The sequence below is a fragment of the Macrotis lagotis genome, chromosome 2, assembly GCF_037893015.1.
Source record: "Macrotis lagotis isolate mMagLag1 chromosome 2, bilby.v1.9.chrom.fasta, whole genome shotgun sequence".
In the NCBI taxonomy this organism is placed as follows: domain Eukaryota; kingdom Metazoa; phylum Chordata; class Mammalia; order Peramelemorphia; family Peramelidae; genus Macrotis; species Macrotis lagotis.
Window position 1 is genome coordinate 42289955 of NC_133659.1, and position 22728 is coordinate 42312682.

At 36.9% G+C, this 22728-nt stretch overlaps 1 protein-coding gene across 3 annotated transcripts in view; it reads right to left on the reverse strand.

Annotated features, from left to right (window-relative positions):
* HS2ST1 (heparan sulfate 2-O-sulfotransferase 1) overlaps positions 1-22728 on the reverse strand; it is a 219507-nt gene that overhangs the window by 98517 nt on the left and 98262 nt on the right. The window contains exon 1 of one of the 3 annotated variants that reach the window (XM_074221756.1): positions 1354-5996. The exons of the other annotated variants lie outside the window; for them this stretch is intronic. The gene's annotated coding sequence lies outside the window, so the exon portion shown is untranslated. Of the gene's footprint in view, positions 1-1353; positions 5997-22728 lie in introns of those variants that run through there. 3 annotated transcript variants of the gene reach the window in all.

Consider the following 22728-nt stretch of genomic DNA (forward strand, 5'->3'; position numbering starts at 1 on the left):
TGAGATCCTTTTAGTTGAAGAAAAAAATTTCAATATATTCCAAAATATTCAAATCAGTAGTCTTTGTCAAACAAGCAAAGCCAAGGAAACTCTATACAATGTTGCAGACATCATGTACAAAATGTAACTTGAAATGAAAAAAAATAAGTTGAACTATAAGTAATTGAAAATCCAACTAAAGGCCAAGAAAAATTAATGAAACATATCCCTTCCCCAATTTATTCCAATCTCCCAGTAAGAGGGTGGGAGGCCACGGGTGGCAGAACATCACCCACACCATGAAGTGTGGGCTCTATAACAGATGTTTTTTACTGAATTTTCTTTCTTTGTCACAAAGGTGATTTAAATCTGAAAGATATATATGAAAAGAAAAAAATTATAAACAAAAATATCAATAGAACATATTTTAAAAGTTTCTAGCACAATAATACTTAAAACAAACCATCTTAATTTCCCTCCACAGCTTAACACTCCAGTGTAAACACTGTCAGTTCCTATGGAAGATGATAAATGACTTAAGGGCAGTTTTCCCTTGGAGGAAAATGCCAAACAAGGAGAAAATTCACTGTTTTCATTATATCTCTACTACATACAGCTATTTTTTCAACCATCCCAGGAAGCATTTGCAGAGGAAACATTCGAAGGTGGGGGGAGGATGAAATGTACTGGAAAAAGTAATTGAGCTTATTAAAACTTTATTAGAGTTATTTTTTTCAAGCAATCTAATAGAAAGAGGTTATAAAATACATAGGTTTAACTACTTCCAGTTTCCATACTATTTAAATATCCTTATGCTCAAGGGTCTGTAACATGATGAGAAGTATCCAGTGACAAAAATTACCCATAATCCAAATAGAGCTGCAAGTAGACTAAACCACAACCTAAACAAAGAAAGCCACAAATTATGTAACTGGTCCCTCTTAACTTGGAGGTTCCTTACACACAGTATATACTTCTTTTCATGTACACATAAAAACATACAAAAACACTGAATATACAAAGAGACAAATTTAGTCTTAGGTCTTCAGAATGGCACAGTGGAAAGAACAATGGATTTATCAGCAGAAGACAGATGAAAATTCCATCATTTGCTATTTGTACTGTTGTGATCTCAGTGCTATTTTCCAAAATGTTAGGGTTGGAACAGTGAACACTAAAGTTCTTCCCAGCTTTAGGTCATATCATTCTTTCCCAGTAAATAATTACAACATATGAAACAATAATACTTGCAGAATATCCAGCCTATCTGAAGATTTATGTTGTGTAAAGATGCAAATCAACATAAAATGCTTGTCCTCAAAGAGCTTCTAATCTACACACCATCCACCAACTGGATTCCAGTTCTTAACTTACCAGTTATCAAAAGCTGCCAAGATTTTGAAGATGAGAGGTGGCCAGGTCTCAAGTTTCTCACCACTGAAAATTTTTCTAAGTTTTAAATGATCTACTATGCTCCTCTTCATGGTTGACTTGTCTGGCTATTTATCTCTTGTCTTCATTCAACTATACACCACCTGTGGAACCACGTCTCAGATCAATTCCTTCACCTGAGATTTGCCCATCTCTCCTGCCTGCCCCAGAGTTGCAGAAGCACCCTGCTCTTTCCCTAAGGTAAACTGAACATCAGTCGGGGTGGGGTGGGGGTGGGGGGCAGCACAGTCTCTGCTGCCCTCTACTGTTACCAGTTCAAAACTGTGTGAACCCTATAAACCTGGGCTCTCTCCAGGGTCATGATACCTAGATACATAGAACTACATAGACTAGTTAATATATAGAGATGCAAATCCTAAACCTTAAGTATTATTAATTTCTTTGGATTTCAAAAGGAGATTTCACAAATAAATTCAGTTTTCACTTACTACACTCATGCTGGAATACTACCATGACTTTAGTTCTAGGCAATTAGGATACTTCAAATTAAATAATGAAGGTTCACTAAAGATCTAAAGCAGAGGTGAAATTTTGTTCAGCTTTCCAATGCTATCTGAAACACCAAATCTGATCTGGCAGGAAAGCTAGAGGAGCACTGTTGATTATGCCAATCCAAATCTGAGGAGGAATCACTACAACATTTGTAACAAAATATTTGTTCAGCATCTATTTGATCACCTCCAAGAATATAGATTTTTTTTCTTTTTTTAAAAAACCTGCCTCTGAATCTTCAATTTCCACTACTGGTTCTGACCTCTGGGACCAAGGAAAACAGAGTGAATTTCTTTTCTTGGGATAGATCTTTATATGTTAAAGTTTTCTTCATTTTGCCTTTATGCATTTCTTTATATAACTTATTAAATAACATACAAACACATGCACACAAACACAGACAGACATGTGTCTCCCTTGTTAAAACAGTTTTTATTTCTGAGACAAAGTACCCTCAAAATGCTTCATTAGTTAGCATTTCTAGTTCTACTTTTTAACTGTAAATCAAATTTTGCTCTCTCCTTTATCTGGGTTTCCAACTAAGAAATTTTTTTTTAAGTCCACAAGAAACCTAGAAAGAAGGCCACCTTCTTATACAGTTGCACAATAAATATGGAGATATTCATAAATTTCATCATATTAAAATAACCCAAATGAGCCACCAATGAGTCACATGTCAAGGGGTTGAATTATAGACAGAATCACCGATTTGAACTGGAAGAGTCACTACATTCACCTGTTCCAACCTATTTTACAAATGAAAAAAAAAATGATTCCCAGAGAGAAGCTTATACAACTTACTCAAGAGGGCCAAATTAAGGCAATAATATAAACAGCTGGCATATGGTGGACAATTAATAAACCTTGTTGTCTGATTGAACAGGGCCTTCAAGATCTACAAAAAGAAGGGATTGAACTAGTTTAACCCCCAGTTTAACAAACTTCAGGTCATTCAATATTCAATCCATTTGGACAAAAGTCGGCTAAGTGCTTACTTTGTACTTGCATTGTACTGGGGGGGAGAAATATTGATAAGACATAGGTCCTGAGCTCAATGAGCTCACACTATTGGAAAGAAGTCCAATACAAAAAACAACTATGATCCTAGAGATATCCAGTTAAGCAGAAATACAGAAATGGAACTAAGGGAAAGCTGAGGGGAAAGTGTAAAAGTTTTCATGAACTATAGGTTCATGAAGAAATAGATTTTAAGAGAATTGATAATTGAGATCTTGGATGGGGAAGCAGGTGATATGAAGATAGAGAGTTTCAATTCCTCAGGAATGTACAGTATGTCATGAAGGTAAATACATTGCAATAGGGTTGGAAATAAAGATTGGATTGAACAGTAAGTAGATAGCCTCGAATACAGGAAAACAACTTCATTCAGGAGGTAACAAAGAACCACTGAAAATGTATGAAAGTAGAGGCCAGAATCTGAATTTGGGATCCCTAAATAAACTTGCGGAGGGACAGAAAGGTCTGTCATTTAGTTGGTAAAGCTAATTTCTGGGAATTACATCTTTATTTTAATATAATTAGTTTCCCTGGTAATCCTAATATGTTTTATTGAATGTTTTTAAAAATATCATTTTGAAAAGAACTTTCACTGGTTTCTCTAGACTGCCATATCTGACCATGACACAATAAATGTTAAGAACTCTTGGGAGTAAATCAGGAATGTCATGATTATATTCTTGTAAAGGGTGAACTGGGGAAGAAATGGAGTGAGACCAGTAGAGACAACAGTCTAAATGGGAAGAGATAAAGGAGTCTCAACTAGGATTTAGATTTCTTCTCAGTGCCAAAGGGAAGAAAAAGCAATAGGTCACAAACATTTCAGGGAGACAGATTTCATTCAATGTAAAGAAAGCTTCCTATGATTCTCCTTAAAAAAATCAACAAAGCTCTATAAAAGTGTTATAAGCTGCCTCTGCCTAGTTTGGAGTAGGCACTTAATAAACACTGCCTTATTTGAGACTGAATTTACCACAATATTCAAAATTATTATTACTATTAGAAGATTTCTCTTCATTCATATGTTGAAATTGATATGTTCTGTTGGTCCTTCCAACTGTGAAATTCTGTGGTTTACAGCAGTAGAAGGAATTAAAAGGAGTAAATAGATGTGAGGATCTACAGAAATAGAAATATTGGTAGTTAGTAACTAGGGGTGTAAGGAAGAGAAAGTAGAGTCAAAGAAGACACCCATGATTCTGAACCTGAGTGATGGAGAAAATAATTGTTATACTAAAGGAAATATTAAGTTAGCAGAAAGTATTGTTTTGGAAGAAAGATGATGAATTTACTTTTGGACATTCTGAGTTTATGATGGTTAGGGGGCATCTATGAGAAGGTGTGTAGAAATATGTGAAAGGAGCCCTAGGGAGAATTAAAGGTGGCAATATTCACATACAGAAGTCCAGCTTTATGAAAGTCTAAATATATATGTAGGTGGACATATACATACATACATACACACCCACATAACAGAGTAGAAATGATAAATAAAATCATCGGAGTGATGAAATTGCCAAAAAGAAAATGAAGAATGTCAGTGACAATAGCAGAAAGGGGCATAGCCCTGGGAGAATCATACTTTTGTGATAATCTTTGGATAAATGAAAGCCAACTCTATGGAATTCCAATTTATTTTATCTGCTGCTCACAAAGCTGAGTAACAATAGTTGATAGAAATAAAAAAAATAACATGAAATATTTTCTTCATGGATAAGATCACTAAAATAAAGATAAAAATTTCAACTCATTCAGAATATTTAGCTTTACCAACTAAAATCTATAGATTACTCGTCTGTGCCCATCATTACTGACTTCTTGTCTTGAACAAACACAACCTCAGTGTAATGGATGCCATCAATCAAGAACAGGCCAGCTTTGTCTATGCAAACCAGCCCCAATTGGCTCTTAACTGCTAGCCGTGCATTATTTACTTTAATACCCTTTATTTAAGGATCCCCTATGTCCTCAAGAAGGACAGTGTCGGCGAACTAACTCAGCAGCTCCCAGAGCTCACAACATAGCTCAATGTCTCTTACTGAATATTCTGGCAGTAAAAAGAAGCTGAGCTGGCCATGTCAATGCTAAAACCTTGTCTTAATTCACCACTCTTCTCAAGAGAAAGAATTGTTGTGATTTGTTTGTGATACATTTAAAAGTAATGGAACATATTCCAAGGAAAACAGTAAGCATTTCACCAAACCTTCCTGGGATGCTAAGAAGCTTGCCATGAAAGGCTGTCAGAAGGTTTTATAAATTTCATTAAAATTTATAGTAGGACTTCGACTTTCACAATAACTGATTGGATAAGCAATTTCTTTCCATTTACACAAGCACCAACTTATAATTGAAATACTGAGATTTGCAGTGTTTTCCAAACATCTATATTAGGGCTCAAAATGTTCCTCTCACCTTACTTCTCCCACATTCAAAAGGAGTGGGGCATATTCTGTGCTTTCTTTTTTCACTGTTCAATAAAACATTAATTGGGAAATTATCATTTCAATAGGGAAGTATCCTTTAGAGTAAAGAGATCAACTAAAAAAAACTTTTTTGAAGGAATCTGTCAGGAAAAATTTCAGAGTAGAAGAGCAAGAAGATAAAATGGCAAGTCTTTAACAATCTAATTGAACATAGGTTCAAATGTACTAAAAAGATAGCAGGAATATTTCCATAAGGTGAAATACCATTTACACTGTGCAGGTTAGGGCACTGGAAAACTTCAATGTCAGATGTTCCATGTTTTGTTTTGTTTTTTAAATGAAAGAGTTATTATTTTTGCTAAGTTCGTTTTTGCCTATATTACCTTGATCCAATTTTGGTGTCATCACAGGCACAGATGCAGCAATGTTATCAGGTATCACCAGCAACTGGAAACCTGGATTGGAGGCTCTAAATTCCTAGGAATTAGCTTAGCCTCAGAGGAGGCCACACATGTTTCTGGAGCTTGGCAGCAACTCTTCCATCCCTTGATGGGTCCAACATTTAAAATGGGGGTTCTTTCTTAAATTGTACTGGTTCCTCTTCTGTCTCTGCCCCTTCATATATATATATATATATATATATATATATATATATATATATATACATATATATATACATATATATATATATATACATATACACACACACACACACACACACACACACATATATATATATGAATATACCCAATCCCAGTTTATCTCATGAGTTCTAGTCACACATCCATCTGATAGATATCTTAAAGTAACATATTGAAAGAACTCATGATATTTTCTCCAAAACCTGCCTTCCTTTTGAACTGACCCATTTTAATCAAAGGCACAAGATGGCAGCCACAGCACTGTTTTCAACTCCTTGCACTACTATGATATCTAACTGATTACCAAATCTTGTAGGGTCTACATGTCCAATATCTCTCACATGCCACTCCTTCTCCTCACTATTTACACACCCATAACCATCACTTCAATTCAGGTTCTCATGACTTCTCACCAAGGCTATTTTAATAACCTCCTAATTGATCTCTCGGCCATAAGAGTTATCCGTATCCCATCCTTCCTCCACATAGCTGCCAAAGTGATTTTCCTTGAACAAAGGTATGGTTACCCCTACATAGCCCCTTATTCAATCAACTTCAGAGATTCCCTATTGTTGTTAGAGTAAACTACAAATTCATTTATCTGAAATTCTTGAAAGTTCTTCATAACCTATTCCCAACCTACCATTCTACTCTATATCACCACTAGCACGCCACTATCTATGCAGTTAAATTGATCTTTTTACTGTTCCCTCACAAATATTTCATTCCCATGGCTTTCTCATACTGATCCATCATGCCTAGAATGAGGTAACTCTTCAACTCTGCCTCTCAGAATTCATTCCTTAATTCCTTTAAGAGGTAGCACATTTTAGTGAATAAATCACTGGAGACAAGAAGACCAGGGTTCAAATACCATCTTAGAGTCTAACAATGTGATGCTGATAAATCACTTATCCTTAGTTTCCACACCTGTAAAATAAGGAGCTGAACTTAACAACTAAACCTAAAGTTAAAAGAAGACTCACCTCCAGGATATAAGGCCTTTCCAGATGCCCTTCTAAACATTTTTTTTATATGTAGGAAGGTAAGCTCCTCGAGGACAGGAATTGTCTCTTTTTTTTATGCTTGATAGCTCAACATATCTCACAGTTCCTAGGAGAGAGAGTTGCTTGATACAAGTTTACTGATTAATAACTGATCTGGAAAATGAGGTTGGAAAAGGATGCAAATGTAAACGCCAGAGATTCCCCATTGTTGTTAGAATAAACTATAAATTCTTACTGAGGTAGGCAGCATTAAGTGATTTGCCCAAGGTGGCTCAGCTAGTCTAAGACCAGATTTTAATTCAGGAAGATGAATCTTCTTTACTCTTGTACTCTGTCCACAATGCCTTCCGTTAATCAGTGAACTAATTTCTTTTCTCTAAAAGATGATTCTCCTTTGAAATAACTTTCCAATTATTGTGTTAATGTGTTAGGAACAGTTTCATCTTGAGACACAATAAGTTTTCTCTTGCAAGGTATTAAGCAGTGAAAAAAAGAAAAAGCACAAAACATGTCTCTTTCCTTCTGAATATGGGATAGAAAGCAGATAAGAAACTATCTCATAGGAGGAATGATGGAATGAAGGATATTTTGTCTGCAAAAGAGAACCTTCATGGTATGTCTTTAAATAGGATATGGTCTCTAATCATGAGAAGGGAATCTAGTCAGCAAATCTCCAGAATGCAAAACAGATGCAAAGAGGGGAAGTTTCAGAATCACAATCCATCTCAAATGTTCCTCAATGGAATGGACTGACTTCACATTTTATTGACAGTCTTCTGAGACTTTCTCATGCTCTGACAGGGATGTGGTAAAGAAGATTCTCTTGAAGGGGGGATATTATATTAGAGAACCTCTAAAATCCCTTTCAGCTCTAAGATTCTATGATTCTGATCACCTGGCCCCCAAAGAGTCATTCATTCATTCATGCCAATCAATCATTGATCGTGATCAACAATACAAATTGCTTATGCAGGGGTTTGTTGTTGTCACAGTGTTTGTGAACCCCTATACCTGAGAAGAGGTAGTTAATTGCTCAGACACTATGATCTCAGAATCCAGTCTTCTGGGCTGAAAAGAGAATTTTTTGCCATTTCCAGCTGTAGGCATTGCCTCATGGGTATTCCCAAGTTTACTGAACAGACCTTGGAAGGAGAAAGAAATGTACTGGCACAGTGTGCTCCTTGCACAATTTAGGGGAATGTATACATAGTTCCTGAAAAGTAATCTATGAGGTGAACAAACCAGTGACCTCCTCAGGTAGCCCAGGTCTGGAGCAAATGAAGTTCTCATTCAGCCATCCTAAAATGTTTTCCTGGGGGGTGGGCAGGGTTGAGGTCCTAAACCACTCAGTGGGATCATTAGCTTGGGAGCCAAATTAGCATTTCAGGAAATTTAGAGATAAGGCTTATCATGAACATAGTTGGCGATTTTCTTGAACACAAGTTGTTGTTATTGCTGATGTCAATAGTCCTCTTCAAGAACAAAAGACCAGCAACACCAGTTACATCAGCCTGTGGAGGTGGGTGCAGGTGAGTAGGGATTGGAGTCCCAAGACTCTGAGAAGCACTGGCCCCCAGGTTTTATAAATGCTCAATTAAATTATCTGGGCACCTGGAGCCAGTAAAAGGCAGCCAGGCTCTACAAATACTAAGGAGTTTTCCTCAAACCCTTATGTTCCAGCCAAACTGACCTACTTTGCTGTTCCTTAAACACAGTTTATCTTCCACCTCCAGGTCTTTGCAGGGCTCTCTCCACACCTGGGAGGCTCTTCCTTCTTCACCACAATCTTTTAGAATTCACACCACATGCTGGAAGACAAGGGCTTTCCTTGGCACCCCCACCCCAATCACTGGGTATTTATATAAAAGTAGGCATGGGGATCAATTTTTCCTCTTCTGGCTGCAGTGTCATGGTTTAGCCATATTGCTGCACAAGTGTACTAGAGTCATTAAGAGGAGCACATGTCCAAGATTAATTAGATGCTCTATCTGCAGCATGGATGCCAAAAGACAATGATAGGAATATAAACTAAATTTAAGAAGAGAGTATATCAAGATAAGTCTTTGAATGAGACCAAATCATCAATTTATGAGATTGCTGCTTTATATTAGTTAATTAAATGAGATAAGATTAATACTTTTAAAGTGCTATTGTCTAGCCTGTCCAAGACGACCATAAATGCTTATTCCATTTCCCCTTTAAATATATGAAAGGTTACCATTTGGGAGCAAAAGGGCACTTGTCCTGGGACTCAAGGGGCAGAGTGAGGAATAATGAATACAAGAAAGAAGTACACTGAGGCTGAAGTCAAGAAAAACTTCCCAACAATTAGGGCTGTCCACAATTACAGAACCTAGAGAGGTGATGGGGATCTCAGAAACCATCGAATGCAATCCATCTAAGGAGCTACACACACACACACACACACACACACACAACACACACAAACTCAATAACGATCACCTGGCCTCTGCCGCAATCCATTCAAGAGGAAGTCCTCTCTATGTCATACCCAACAGTGCTCACCCGGCCTTTGCTGCAATTTATCCAAGAGGGAGTCTCTATGCATCATACCCCCCCAAATGGTCAGTCTCTGCCTGAAAATTCCCAAGGATGGAGAATTGACCACCACGTAGTCACCTTCAATCAGAGAAAGGATGGCCACTTTTTAGCTACATACTAGAAGATATCTTTGTTAATAGTTTCTAAGGGCCATTATAACTCTATGATTGATTTTTTAGGGACTTATGAATATAAGGGAGAATGGCAGGACACTGTTACCTGTGGGACAGCAGCCTGATAGCCACTGGTGACATACCTCTTTTCCCGTAACAGAAAGTTCTGTTTCAGGACAGGGACTATGTTACATGGCTTGGAATACAGTTGTTTTGCCTTCTTTTTGTACTGGAGAGCAGAGTATTGATTTACTGCAGAGGTTGCATACTTCAAGAATAATGGGTTTATAGACATAAAATATTCAAGTTCCAGTTTTCAAGTCCCTATTTCCTCATTTATGAAATGCAGTGATAACATTATTTATATTAAACCTACCTCAAAGTTCTGTTGAAATATGACACAGATGTGAGCTTTTTTTTTTTGTGAAGAGTCCTGGGCACCAGTCTTGAACTAGCTGAATCATGGGCAGATAGGTGGTATAGGGGATAGTTACTTGACCAGCTTTTCAAAGATAATGAAATTTAGGGTTGAAAGAGATTTAGTCTAACCCTCATTGAAACTAGAGTCAAGAAAAATGAAATGACTTGTCTAAGATCACAAAGGCACTAAGGGGCAGGGCTGGAATTTGAACCCCAATCTTCTGTTTATAAAGCCAGTATTCAAAGCATTATATCATGTGATTTGACATTAGAATTAGTGTGGGAAAGAGCAAGCTGAGTAGGGTATCCTAACCTTTCCCTAACCACCTCCAGTTCTGTTCCTGCAAATTCCATGAAATAGATTTCCTTGAATTGATAAAATTGTAATGGCTAATATTCATTTTTAAAATACTTAATTAAATCTTTTAATCTACTCCTGAACAAGAAATTTTCAATCTGTCTATAACAAGCAATATTTTTGAGGTGAGTTCAGGGAGGAAACCCATATTTAAGTGTACAATTTTATGAACACATTAGCTTTTGGAAGACAGCTACTTCTTCATTATAAAAATAGCCCTTTTTCAAATCCTTAAGGTGATTTTTTTTTTTGCACCAAGATGCAATCTATTTGACAGATATAAATCTCTGCTCTTGGGCTTAAGGGTACATAGGAGATAAAGAAAAAGAAACAGAGGGTTCCTAGGAATTTAAAAACTCTCCCAGAGGTCATATTTGGTTGCAGAGATAAATACTTTCTTTAGATGAATACTAGAAATAAAACATACACAAAAATTGACTTTTCAGTTGCATTTTCCCAACTGGCATATAGACTACACACAATATGCCACAAAATAAAACAATAAAAATAAGATAGAAAAAAAGAAAAAGAAAAAAAGAAAGGATTCAGGGGATGGAGCCAAAATGGCCAAGTACAGGCCAAGATCCAGCTAAAGCCTCCCAACATTCCCCTCCAAACAGCTCTAAAATAACACTTCAAATCAAATTATGCAGAGTATATGCATATGTACCAGCAAATATGCAGAGTACCAGCAAAGAGTCAGAGGGAGACATCTTCCCAACCTAAGGAGACAACTTAGGGGAGCCACAGGAGAGTTTGTAAAAAAAAAAAAAAAGGTGCCATAGACGATGAAGAATTGTCAAAAAATTTTACAGCTAATTTCTCTGATAAAGACCTAGTTTCTCAAATATATAAGGAATGGCATCAAATTTGTAAGATCCATTTAATTCAAAGGATATGAACAGGAAGTTTTCAGGAGAGGAAATCAAAACTTTCTAAAGTGATTTGAAAAATTCTCTAAATTGAGGCAGCTAGGTGGCACAGTAGATAGAGCATCAGCCCTGGAGTCTGGAAGACCTGAGTTTAAATCTGACCCCAGACACTTAATAATTACCTAGCTATATGACCTTGGGCAAGTCACTTAATACCATTGCCTTGCCCCCCCCCCAAATAAATTCTCTAAATTACTATTGATTAGAGACAGGTAAATTCAAATGACTCTGAGGTACCATCTCATATCTATCAAAAATGATAAATGCTGAGGGGATAAGGGAATATAGTACATTAATGATTGTTGGTAGAATAGTGAACTGATCCAACTTTAGTGGAAAACAATTTGGAAACATATCCAAAGGGTTATAAAATTGTGCAGAGCCTTTGATCCAGCAATACCACAGTTGTTCTATACTTGAAAGAAATCAAAGAAAAAGGAATCTATATGTACAAAAATATTTATAGCAGAAACTGATGGCATGTTAATTAAAGAATGGCTGAATAAGTTGTGACACATGATTGTGACAGAGTACTACTGTGCTATAAGAAATGAGGAGAGAGTGGTGTCAGAAAAACATAACAAGGCTTCTACAGATGGAGACAAAGAGAAGGAGGAAAGAACCAGAAGATCATTTAAAAAATAACAGCAATGTTGCAATGATGATCAGCTGATTACTCTGATCAATACAATGATCCAAGACCTTCCAAAGAACTCGAGGTAGAAAATGCCATCCACCTTCAGAAAAAGAAGTGATAAATTCTGAGTACAAATTGAAACACAGTTTTCTTTCTTCCTTTCTATCATTCTTCTTCCTTTCTTTCTTTTTTTTAGATATGGCTAATAGGAATGTTTTGCATAATTTCACATGGATAGTAGATATAATTTTTCTTGCCATTCAGGGGATGGGAGTAAGGATTCAATTTAAAACTCCATTTAAAAAGAAAAGAATGTTAAATAAATACAAAGTACTAAGTTAAGCACTAGGGTTACAAAAAGTGAGTGCTTCTTCTCAAGGAGCTTATATCTAACAAGGTAGACAACCCATAGGAAAGGTTTTAGCTACAAGTTGGATGAAAGGCACCATGGTTCTTATGGTACAGCAGCAAAGCAGATGGCAAAGCCTCTTCTTTGTGTCATTTCTACAGATAAAAAATCAGTTTCTGATGTTGAACCATCTGACAGGGCCAAGGGCTTTTGGAGCCAAGAACATTCTTTTCTGGGTCTCCCAGAGTTGCAGCTATAACATCAGTAGGTGCAGTGAGAAGGCTGCCTCTCCACAGGGGATGCTTCCAGCATAATGGCTTAGGGTGCTGGGTCAGAAGCAGCTATCTCTAGAGCTGTGAAGTTCAGGGTCCTAGTTTGTACAGATCAAGGCCTATAGGGAGATGCCTCTTGCTTCTTCCTCCATTTGCCAGCCCTGTGGGTGGCAGTTGATAAGGATCACTAGGATGGACTGAAAATATGCCTGAGGGTTCAGGGGGAGGTGACTGTGGGTACTGGCTGAATTGGAAGTAGGTCTGATGACTGGGGGGGATCACTGCTATTTCCGAGGCTCCTAGGTTCAGGGTCCTGGACTCTTTCCATTGGGGGGAAGGGAGGGGAGGGCAGTAGTGGTGTTGGTGATAGAGGTGGTTTAACATGCTCTAACAGGAGCTGCCTCTTTCTCTCCCATATGGTGTCCAGCTACATCAGTTAAGCTGGTTTTCCCTAATGTTTCAGGATAAAATCAGTATATATACAAATGGCATTTATCATAAGATTTTACTTACAGCTGCAATTTCAATCTGTAGTGTAATTTAAATGGAGGAAAAAACCAAACTCTGGAATTTTCACCATTTACTTATATGATGAGCTGTCAAATCAGTGGTAAAGATTATGTGGTACCAAAAGTTAGAGAACAGAAAGATCACTTTGAGTTATTTAATTATAAAGAAAAGTCAACATGGCTACATTAAGGTTAAAGTGAGAAGATGCTATTCTTTACCTTTTGATTCTGAAATTTTCATAAACTCAATATGCCAACAAAGGAATACTTTACAGTTTTAAAAATAAAACAAACCAAAAAACACTCTCTTTAGTAATTCACAAACTGCCCAAAGGCATTTTCTCAAAACTGATACCCATAAATATTCCAATCAATCAGGTGCCAACAAATGGGTCAGACACTACGCCACCCTCTGGAAATGAGAAATGCCACACAGCCCATGTCCTCAAAAAGCTTACAATCAAAGGAAACAACAAATAGAGGTATATCCAAAATAAATACATAGTGATTTGGAGGTAAAGGCATTACAACAGTCAAATGCCTTTTAAAAAAAAAATTAAAAAAAATAAAACCTCACTTTACCTATCTAGAACAGTATTAGGGCAAACATCCTTCTAAGTGATTCCCAGCAAGAATTCCATGGAAAAGCCACTGACCTGTAAAAGAGCTTCCAAAGACCATATGTGCCTGTGAAGACTTAAATCTAGAAGGTGCCTAAGAAATTGTACAGCCCAATCCCCTTCATTGTACAGATGAGGAAATTGATGTGACTTGCCCAGAGTCACTCAGCTAGTAAATATGGTTGGATTTACACAGGTCTTCCTAACTCCAAGTCCAGTGCTCTCTATTCTGAGAGCTTTTCTTTTGTTTGTTGTTTGTTTGTTTTGCAAAGCAAGGGGATTAAGTGACTTGCCTAAGATTACACAGCTAGGTAATTAGTAGTAAGTGTCTGAGGTTGCATTTGAACTCAAGTCTCCTCCTGACTCCAGGGCTGGTACTCTGTGCCACCTAGTTGCCCCTAGGCTTTGCTTTCTATGAGGAATGGATCATATTACAGGCTTCCAGTGAAGACACATACTTGGGGGGAGGAGAGAGATATGTAGCAAGCAAGGTATGGTATCTTAACTTTGTATGGAATAAACTGATTATACATGAGTAGCTCCCTTGGTTGTATGACTTCACCTACTTGGATTTGTCCTCAGAACTTCTTACTGATGCTTCTGCTATGTTCAGAACTCCTAAATGGGCTTCTGGACTGAAAGACTGGAGCAACCTCCTTCCCCTCATCCTAGAACTAACCAGCCCCTTTCAAAGAGGACTGAAACCCTGGGGTCTTTGTTGGAAACAGTCAGGGATTCTGGGACCCTGGCTCAGGGGGAAAAAAAAAAACAAGAACTATACTTCATTTTCACTAATCTCAAAGTAAAATTTACTATTTCCTTCAATTATTTAAAATTAATTACTGAAAAAGAACATGTTTAATTTTCTATTCTGCATCCCTAGATCTTTAGAATATCACTAGAGACCTTGTCAAATATCTTCACAAAATACAAAAATGCAGTACTTATGATGGTTCCGTGACCTTAGTAGTCTGCAATATGACTAGGTGAATTTTTAAAAAGTCCTCCTGAATCAACAGATTTTATCTATTTAAAGCTGATCACAGGCTGATTTGCAAATGAGGTGGGAGAACATAGTGGATAGAGTCAGTAGGATTTGGATTTTCAATCTGCCTCAGACCCTTTGCAGATTTATATGATCTGTGATGAACAAATAACATAATAATCATCAAGTTATTTTAGACAAATGACAGTTCCATTGTTACTCTTTTCAAGAAAATTCTGAATCCTCAAGCCCAAATGCAAAGCTTTTAAAAAGGTATTTAGAAAAGTCTATAAAATTAATCATCCCCACTAAATAGCAAATGACAACAAACATTTGTGCTCTTGTAGTAAACTTACTGTTAAGTAAAACATTAAAAGAAATGTTGAAACAGTAATGTGATTTGTTTTTAAGCTCAGCTTCGAAGTTTTGCTTATAAACTCTCTGGAGTAACAGACATACAGACATATTGATTGGCCAAGCATCTTGGAGAGGGTCCTTTCTAAGTGATTCCCAGAAAGAGCTGCATGGAAAAGTCACTGACCTGCAAAAGAGTTTTCCTAAGGCTGTGTGAGTCTGGAACTGTGGAATGCATTGGTTTAGGCCTTAATGGTGCTGGCCCTCCTAGCATGGGTCACTGCTTACACAGTTTTAGAAAAGCCCTCATTGTTCCTGGCACTTAAAAATCTAATATATAGGAAAACAAAGGAAAACATGCAGAAAATCTCCAGCAAGAAAAATGCCAAGTAAAATAAAATAGTGCCTCAAGGACCCTAATATAAAACAAGCCAATGTTTAAGGAATCTTGAGGGACAATGATGACAAATGGCAGTTATGTTTGTCCAGAGAAAAACAAAGTGCCTATTTTTCATACCTTCCAGCAATGAGAAAGTCCTGAGCTGGCTTTCCTTTGGTTGTTAGGCCAAGCAACTGAAAAGGCAATGTAAGTGTTGCCTTTTCCTTTGTGAGCCTCACTCCTTCCACTCAGCAATGATGTACAACAGACCATAGGACCAAAAATCATGTTTTTTTCCACCACGGCTTATGCTCCTACACCCTTACCCCATATTGATTTGGGACATAGGCTTTGTCACTCCTCAATGTCATAGTTGTAAGGCTTATCTGCACTACTCCTTGGACATTATTAACCTTCTGTCTTCTGTGAACCTATTTAGTTTAGAGATGGAAAGGAGGCATAAAATTCCTAAATGTATAGGTTAAGGTAATGACAAAAAAAAAATACTTTTTTTTTGGTGTTCATTATTCTGCTTTACATTGGAGATTTTCTAGACACTCAGTTTACCATCTCTATCCTTTCTCAAGGAATTCAAAACTTTTTATCATCAGGAATGTGTTGTAAAATTCATTTCATTCAGTAAGTGTTTAATAAATGCCGGTAAAATTCAATTATACAACAAAATGCCGTGTGTGTGTGTGTGTGTGTGTGTGTGTGTGTGTATACATACATACATATGAGAGAGAGAGAGAGAGAACATGTAGTATTTATCATCTAAGTGTATTCTGATGATGAAATAAGAAAATTTATGCAAAACTATCAAGAACTACTCAAAAACAAGTTGTCATCATTGCTGCTTTTGTTCTCTTTTGGAGGTAATCTAGAGAGAGAAAGGTCTCCTCAGAGGAGTAGACTGGCCCAGATGACTACTGAGATTCCGTCTAACCTCACAGTTCTATGTGAATTTTCTAGACAACAGTCCTCAGTGATTCTACCTCAACCTGACTGTGTGGAGTTGTTTATCTGTTATCACTCATGGTGCTATCATTAGACATATATAATAGCAACTGTCAAATCTAATTATCAGCTGTTAATCTGTAACTCTTTAATTTGTTCTGTGATGATAAAAATCAGATAACTACCCTTAATCTAATTTTGTTTTAGTGAAATACCATTGACTCAGAGGAAAGGCTAGGGATTGAGCTCTTGTGCACTTGGGAAACTTATTTTTGCTACTGAAAAGTCCTTTGCCAGAGCCTTTAAAAAAAAACTTAACCTTCAGACTAGAGTCACAGTTGTTTGGATTCTGGAGCATACTGTTGAAAGTTCAACATTCAGATAAATGTGGTGTTACTCTATGTGAACTTGACCTTATTAAATATTCAAGTCATTTAGTGGTGGCTCTTAAAATGGGTTCATTTACATTAGCCTTCTTAAAAGGCCTTCTTAAAAACCATAACTTACTCAAAACCTTGGTCAATGAAAATATTGATTAATTGGTCCAAAAGGAAAGATTCCACAACTCACACAAAATTCAAGTAACCATATATCCTTTCAGGGGAGCAGCTAGGTGGTGCAGTAGATAGAGCACTGGCCCTGGAGTCAGGAGTACCAGAGTTCAAATCCAGCCTCAGACACTCAAAAATTACTTAGCTATGTGACCTTGGGCAAGTCACTCTTAATCTCATTGCCTTGCAAAAACTAAAAAGAAAAAAAAAGATATATCTTTTCAGAGCTCAAGAAATTTAGGAATCTAAACACTGACTTGATGAAAGTGCTAATGTGATAAAAACTCATTCAAGAGTCTGAGATGTACCTTTCCATCAGGACATCTGATGTATCTAACAAATTTACTATCTTGAACAGAGATAGATAAATTAGAAAAGCAGTAAAACATCTTTATTGATGTGACAGATAAAATAGGTATGACAGATGGTGATAGAACTGCTACATGCTGATAACTGCTGCTTGAAAAATCTTAATAAATAATAAGATTCTATACTACAATCTAAACCAAGTCAACCCTTTAAAAGCTGCCCCCCCAAAATTTAGTGGGAATACAGATCTAAAAGCATAACATAAATTCTCCTGCTTTGGCATTACAAAATAACGCAGTTATCATTGTAAAAGTCTGTGTGGGAGGGAATACACTGTATACAGTGTAAGAGCATAAGATAGAAACAATGTATCATTAAGCTCAAATTCAATGGAGCAACAGGAGCGTCCAGCTTCTCATAAAGCTCTAAGGTTAGATACGTTTGATATCCAGCTTCTGCACCATTCTGAAGCTATCAAGATATCAAGAACTAGCCTTTCCTGGAACTCCACAATATTCAAAGTCTGCACTGTATAAAAGCTGCTGAATAAATAAATGAGCAGGTATTTATTAAGCAGCTCCTATGCATCAGAGGCACAGAGACAAAAATGGATAGTCCTTACTCTAAAGAGCTTGTTTTCTAATGGAGGAAACTCTAAAGAACTAGAGAAGAATCACAGAGGTGACTGAAGTCAAAGATCCCTTGTCATGCCCTTTCCTGTTCCCAGAGCAAGAGTAAGGAGAAAGTGCTGATACATGGAATGTACGGGGGGAAGGTAGAGGAGGGCATCCCTGAGGGGAGGGGGTAGAAGAAAAGGAGGAGGGCACAAGGGAAGTTGGTATGAGTCCAAATGTGCTCAAGAGACCTGCTCAATAAATTGATTTAAGCAAGTTTTCACTCATTCACTCACCTTCAAGATAGCTCAAACTCTGGGAGAAATGCCAAAGTTTACTGCATTATCTCCCCAAGGTAGGGGGCAATGATATTTGTAGGTCTGATCTGGAGGGTTACTACTCTTGATGGGAAGGAGGAGAATAGCAGCAGGGCAGATACCAAGATGTAAATGCTGGATTAGATAGGTGGTGGTTACCTAGTAGATGACTAGGTATAACTGAAGAAGATGCCATCTTTTCAGTTATTGGGTAGATCAAGGAAAATGCAGGTTGAGGAAACTAGTAAGATATACTGAGTCAATTATTAAAGTTTTCATTTTTTTGTTTTTTTTCTTTTAAACATGGTAGCAAAGTTTTGAACTGTGAAGCAACAGAATTAGACTACTGCTAGTAGATAACAGTAATAGTTATGGTTTTTGAGTTTTGAGTTGTCTTTTTATAGTTAAGTAAAGATTTCAAATTAAAAACAAGGATGGGGTGGCAAGGTGGCACAGTGGATGGGGCAGCTAGGTGGTGCAATGGATAGAGCACCAGTCCTAGAGTCAGGAGTACCTGAGTTCAAATCCGGCATCAGACACTTAATAATTCCCTAGCTGTGTGGCCTTGGGCAAGCCACTTAGCTCCACAGTCCTGCAAAAACCTAAAAAAAAAACACACACAAGGATAACTCCTATAAAAGTTACTTATCACTGTTAACCACTACAAAGTGTATATATACCCTTTCTAAAGAATCTGAAGATCTTAAACTGAGCAAAACACATTCATCTGTCAACAGGAATATCTCTTTGAATAGAAAAAGGGCAATAGGAGAAAAAAATTTTCCCTAATGAAATGTTACCCATGTTTCTTTTTCTACTAATTCTTTAAGATTCATAATAGATTAAAGTCCTTAGTTGTTAACAGGGATCACTGAAAACAAATGTGTTGCCTTCAAAACACAACAAAACTAACAAGTGTTAATAAAGAATTTTGCATTTCCAGTTGAAGCATGGATCATTAAAAATTAAAATAACCAGCTCTAGTTCACTTTCTTTGGTCCCACCTAATAAAAAGAAAAGGGCAATGAAATGAAATGAAAAAATTGGCATAAAATGCTAAACATGCTCAAATCCAATGTGTAATATTATCAGTATTTTATAATATATTTTATTCTCAAAGTATTTTAAGAACAATCATCTATCTCTCACTGCACTTTCATCCTAAGATCAGGTGAGAGTCTGGCTACAAATGAAATTTTCTCTCAAAGTCAATACACAATGTTATGTCCACAAGTGCCTCTTTTCTCAAGTACTTAAATTCCTAAGAGATATTGATCCTTCAGCAGTCAATCAATTTCCAATAACAAGCTTGCTTAGGTCACTTCAACTAGCTGAGGGAAAGCATAACAGTCAGAAGGTTTCAAATGAGAGGGACTATGGCAGCCACAATAATACTATTATGTGTTTCCTTGATTAAATAATCAAAAGCTTGCTTTTGGTTTGCTTAGAGTTACAAGAAACATATCACATTTTTCACTGTGTAATAAGTGAAAGATCTCCAAATGGTTTTTCTTGTTTAAGTATTCGGTTGAATCATGGCTAAATCTCTCAGTAATTGGACTATGGGGTCTCACATCCATCTCCCTCTTCAACAATGACTTGCCTCCTGCCCACATATACCTTTCTCAACTACTGTAATTATTACTGTTCATTTACTTATAAAGAAATGAATTCACAAAAAAACCCTTATGTTTGAAACATCAATCTCTCATTAAAGCTTTTATGTTATATCTCTCTGTGCTCAACATTTAGGCACTAGTCAATAGAGAGCTATTGTCACTGAACCACCTGGTGCTCCACGAGAATGGCAACAAGCAAAGGATCTCGTAATCTAAAAGGACATTTAAAGAAAACTGGTTTTCCTTCTAGTTTCTTGGGGATGTGTACACTAAAGAGCAATGAAGAGCCAAATGCATCAAATTGCATTACCTGTAGAACATTACTTTACAATTACACGAACTCCCGTTTACCAAATTGCATCAAGAGAAAATGTAATCATACTGAATAGATTATATGATTATGAAATGATTATATTGAGTTTTCCCTCTTGGTGCAATTTGGCAAATGTGAGTTTATGTAAATGGGAAATGATGTTACATAGGTAAATGTAATTTACACAGAAATACTGCAAAGAAACTGGAATATGGCATTTATTTAATGTGCTTCTTCGAACACTAAATTTATATGCTTTAAATGACTGTCAATGCATTTTTTATACTATAAAATTCAAGGACATATAATTTAAAAACTGGGTCTAGTCAAGCAAGCTAGCATATCCCTTCCAAGACTACATTTTTTCTCTCTAAAATGAGCATTCTAGCCAATTTTAAATCTATCTAGGGAGGAAGACCCTAAAATTTCTATTTCTAATGTTTTCCAGGCAAAGGTATAGCAAGAAGAAGGAAGAGGGTTCTGTTACAAAATAATGGAAGGCAATTAGCAGTAAGGCAGAGAGAGAAAGCCCCAATCAGTCCCCATCCATGTATCTAGGTTGTTATTAGTGCTGAAGAATGTGAAAAGTATAGTGGAAAACTTCTATATCCTTTAAAGCAGATATGGGAAACCTCTGTCCTGCAGTGATACTGGTGTGGTTTGGTAAACAGCAGGAGAGACTCAAAATTCAATAAATCTAGCAGATTTTTTTGGGCTGAATTAATTGTTTGACCAACTATAGCAGACAGATATTTTTAAAATGACAATTTTGTATGGTTTGTGAATGATGCAATAAATATGCAATGGCCCTTGGCAGAAAAAAAAAGGTTCCCCACTCCTGCTCTAAAGGTATGAGGACAATGCCTTCATCCATCTTTCTGAGATAAGAACTAATAGAATTGGAAGTTATATTAGGATTATCTAGATTAACCCTTCTCTGAGAAATGTTCTCTACACTGGGCTCCAAGTTGGGTCCAGGATTGCTTTCAGAGTTCGACGGATCCTCGTGAAATCTGTGGGAATCAGGGAAGCTAGATGATGAAGTGAATAGAGTACAGGCCCTGGAGTCAGGAGGACCAGAGTTCAAATCCGACCTCACACACTTACCTAGCTGTGTGACCTTGGACAAGACACTTATCCCCCACATTGCCTTGCAAAAACCTAGAAAAAAATTTTCTTTAAAAAAAAGAAATCATCCGGCCTCAAGACACTTAAATCCAGCCTCAGACACTTAATAATTACCTAGCTGTGTGGCCTTGGGCAAGTCATTTAGCCCCATTTGCCTTGCAAAAAAAAAAAGAAATCTATAGGGAATTTCTGTTCATGCTAATTCCTTGTGAAGTTAGATTACAATCTGAGTGACATAATGGCAAAAGCCTCCCAGAATGGATGTTTACATGTCTAAGAGCAGGTAAAAGTACAAGGCAAAAGAGGCTTCTTCCTCTGACCTTCAAATCACCCTGAATTCAATTATAGTCAGGATTTACCACTCATAGGGACTGTTCTTGGCTTTGGGGGATATAAAGGCAAAAATCAGGAAGATAATGACTATGAGCAAACCAAAACCTCACTGAAGGTCAGTTTCTTCAATAATAAACTAGAAATGGAAATTATTTCATCAGCCATAACATGTTATCTGTTCTATTTTGTATTTTGTTCTTTATGTCCATGCTTTATTTCTCTGCTAAATTCTATGCCCCATAACAGGTTATATGGTCCTATGGATTAAAGTCATACAGACAAAATTCTAAGGAAAAGGTAAAGAAAATTCTCCTAAAGAAAATTTGAAGGAGGAAAGACCAATAGTTTTGACAAGGAGAATTGCAAGGAGTCACAGTTTGATGGAGTAAACTATTCTCTTGAATAAGGTTCTATTATAAGATTCCACTAAAGCAGACTGAAGTGACAGCCTCTCAATGGGTACTCTGGGCACTAGCCCTTCTCCTGAGTCATCCTCTACACAACTACCAAATTGATGCTGCTAAAATTTAGATCTAATCATATCATTCAGTGGCTCATCTTAGTTTCAGTGCCTCCCTACTCCTTTTTTTAAAAAAATATTTTATTTATTTGGAGTTTTACAATTTTTCCCCAAATCTTACTTCTCCCCCACCCCCAACCCCCACAGAAGGCAAATTGCCAGTTCTTACATTGTTTCCATGTTGTACATTGATCCAAATTGAATGTGATGAGACAGAAATCATATCCTTAAGGAAGAAACATAAAGTAAAAGAGATAACAAGATCAGACAATAAGATATCAGTTTTTTTCCCCCCTCTAAATTACAGGTAATAGTCCTTGGTCTTTGTTCAAACTCCACAGTTCTTTCTCTGGATATACCACAGTTTGCTAAGCCATTCCCCAACTGAAGGACATTTACTTGATTCCTAATTCTTTGCCACCACAAACAGGGCTACTGTGAATGTTTTTGTACAAGTGATATTTTTACTTTTTCATCATCACTTCAGGGTATAGGCCCAGTAGTAGTATTGTTGGATCAAAGGGTATGCACATTTTTGTTGCCTTTTGGGCTGCTCTCCAGAAAGG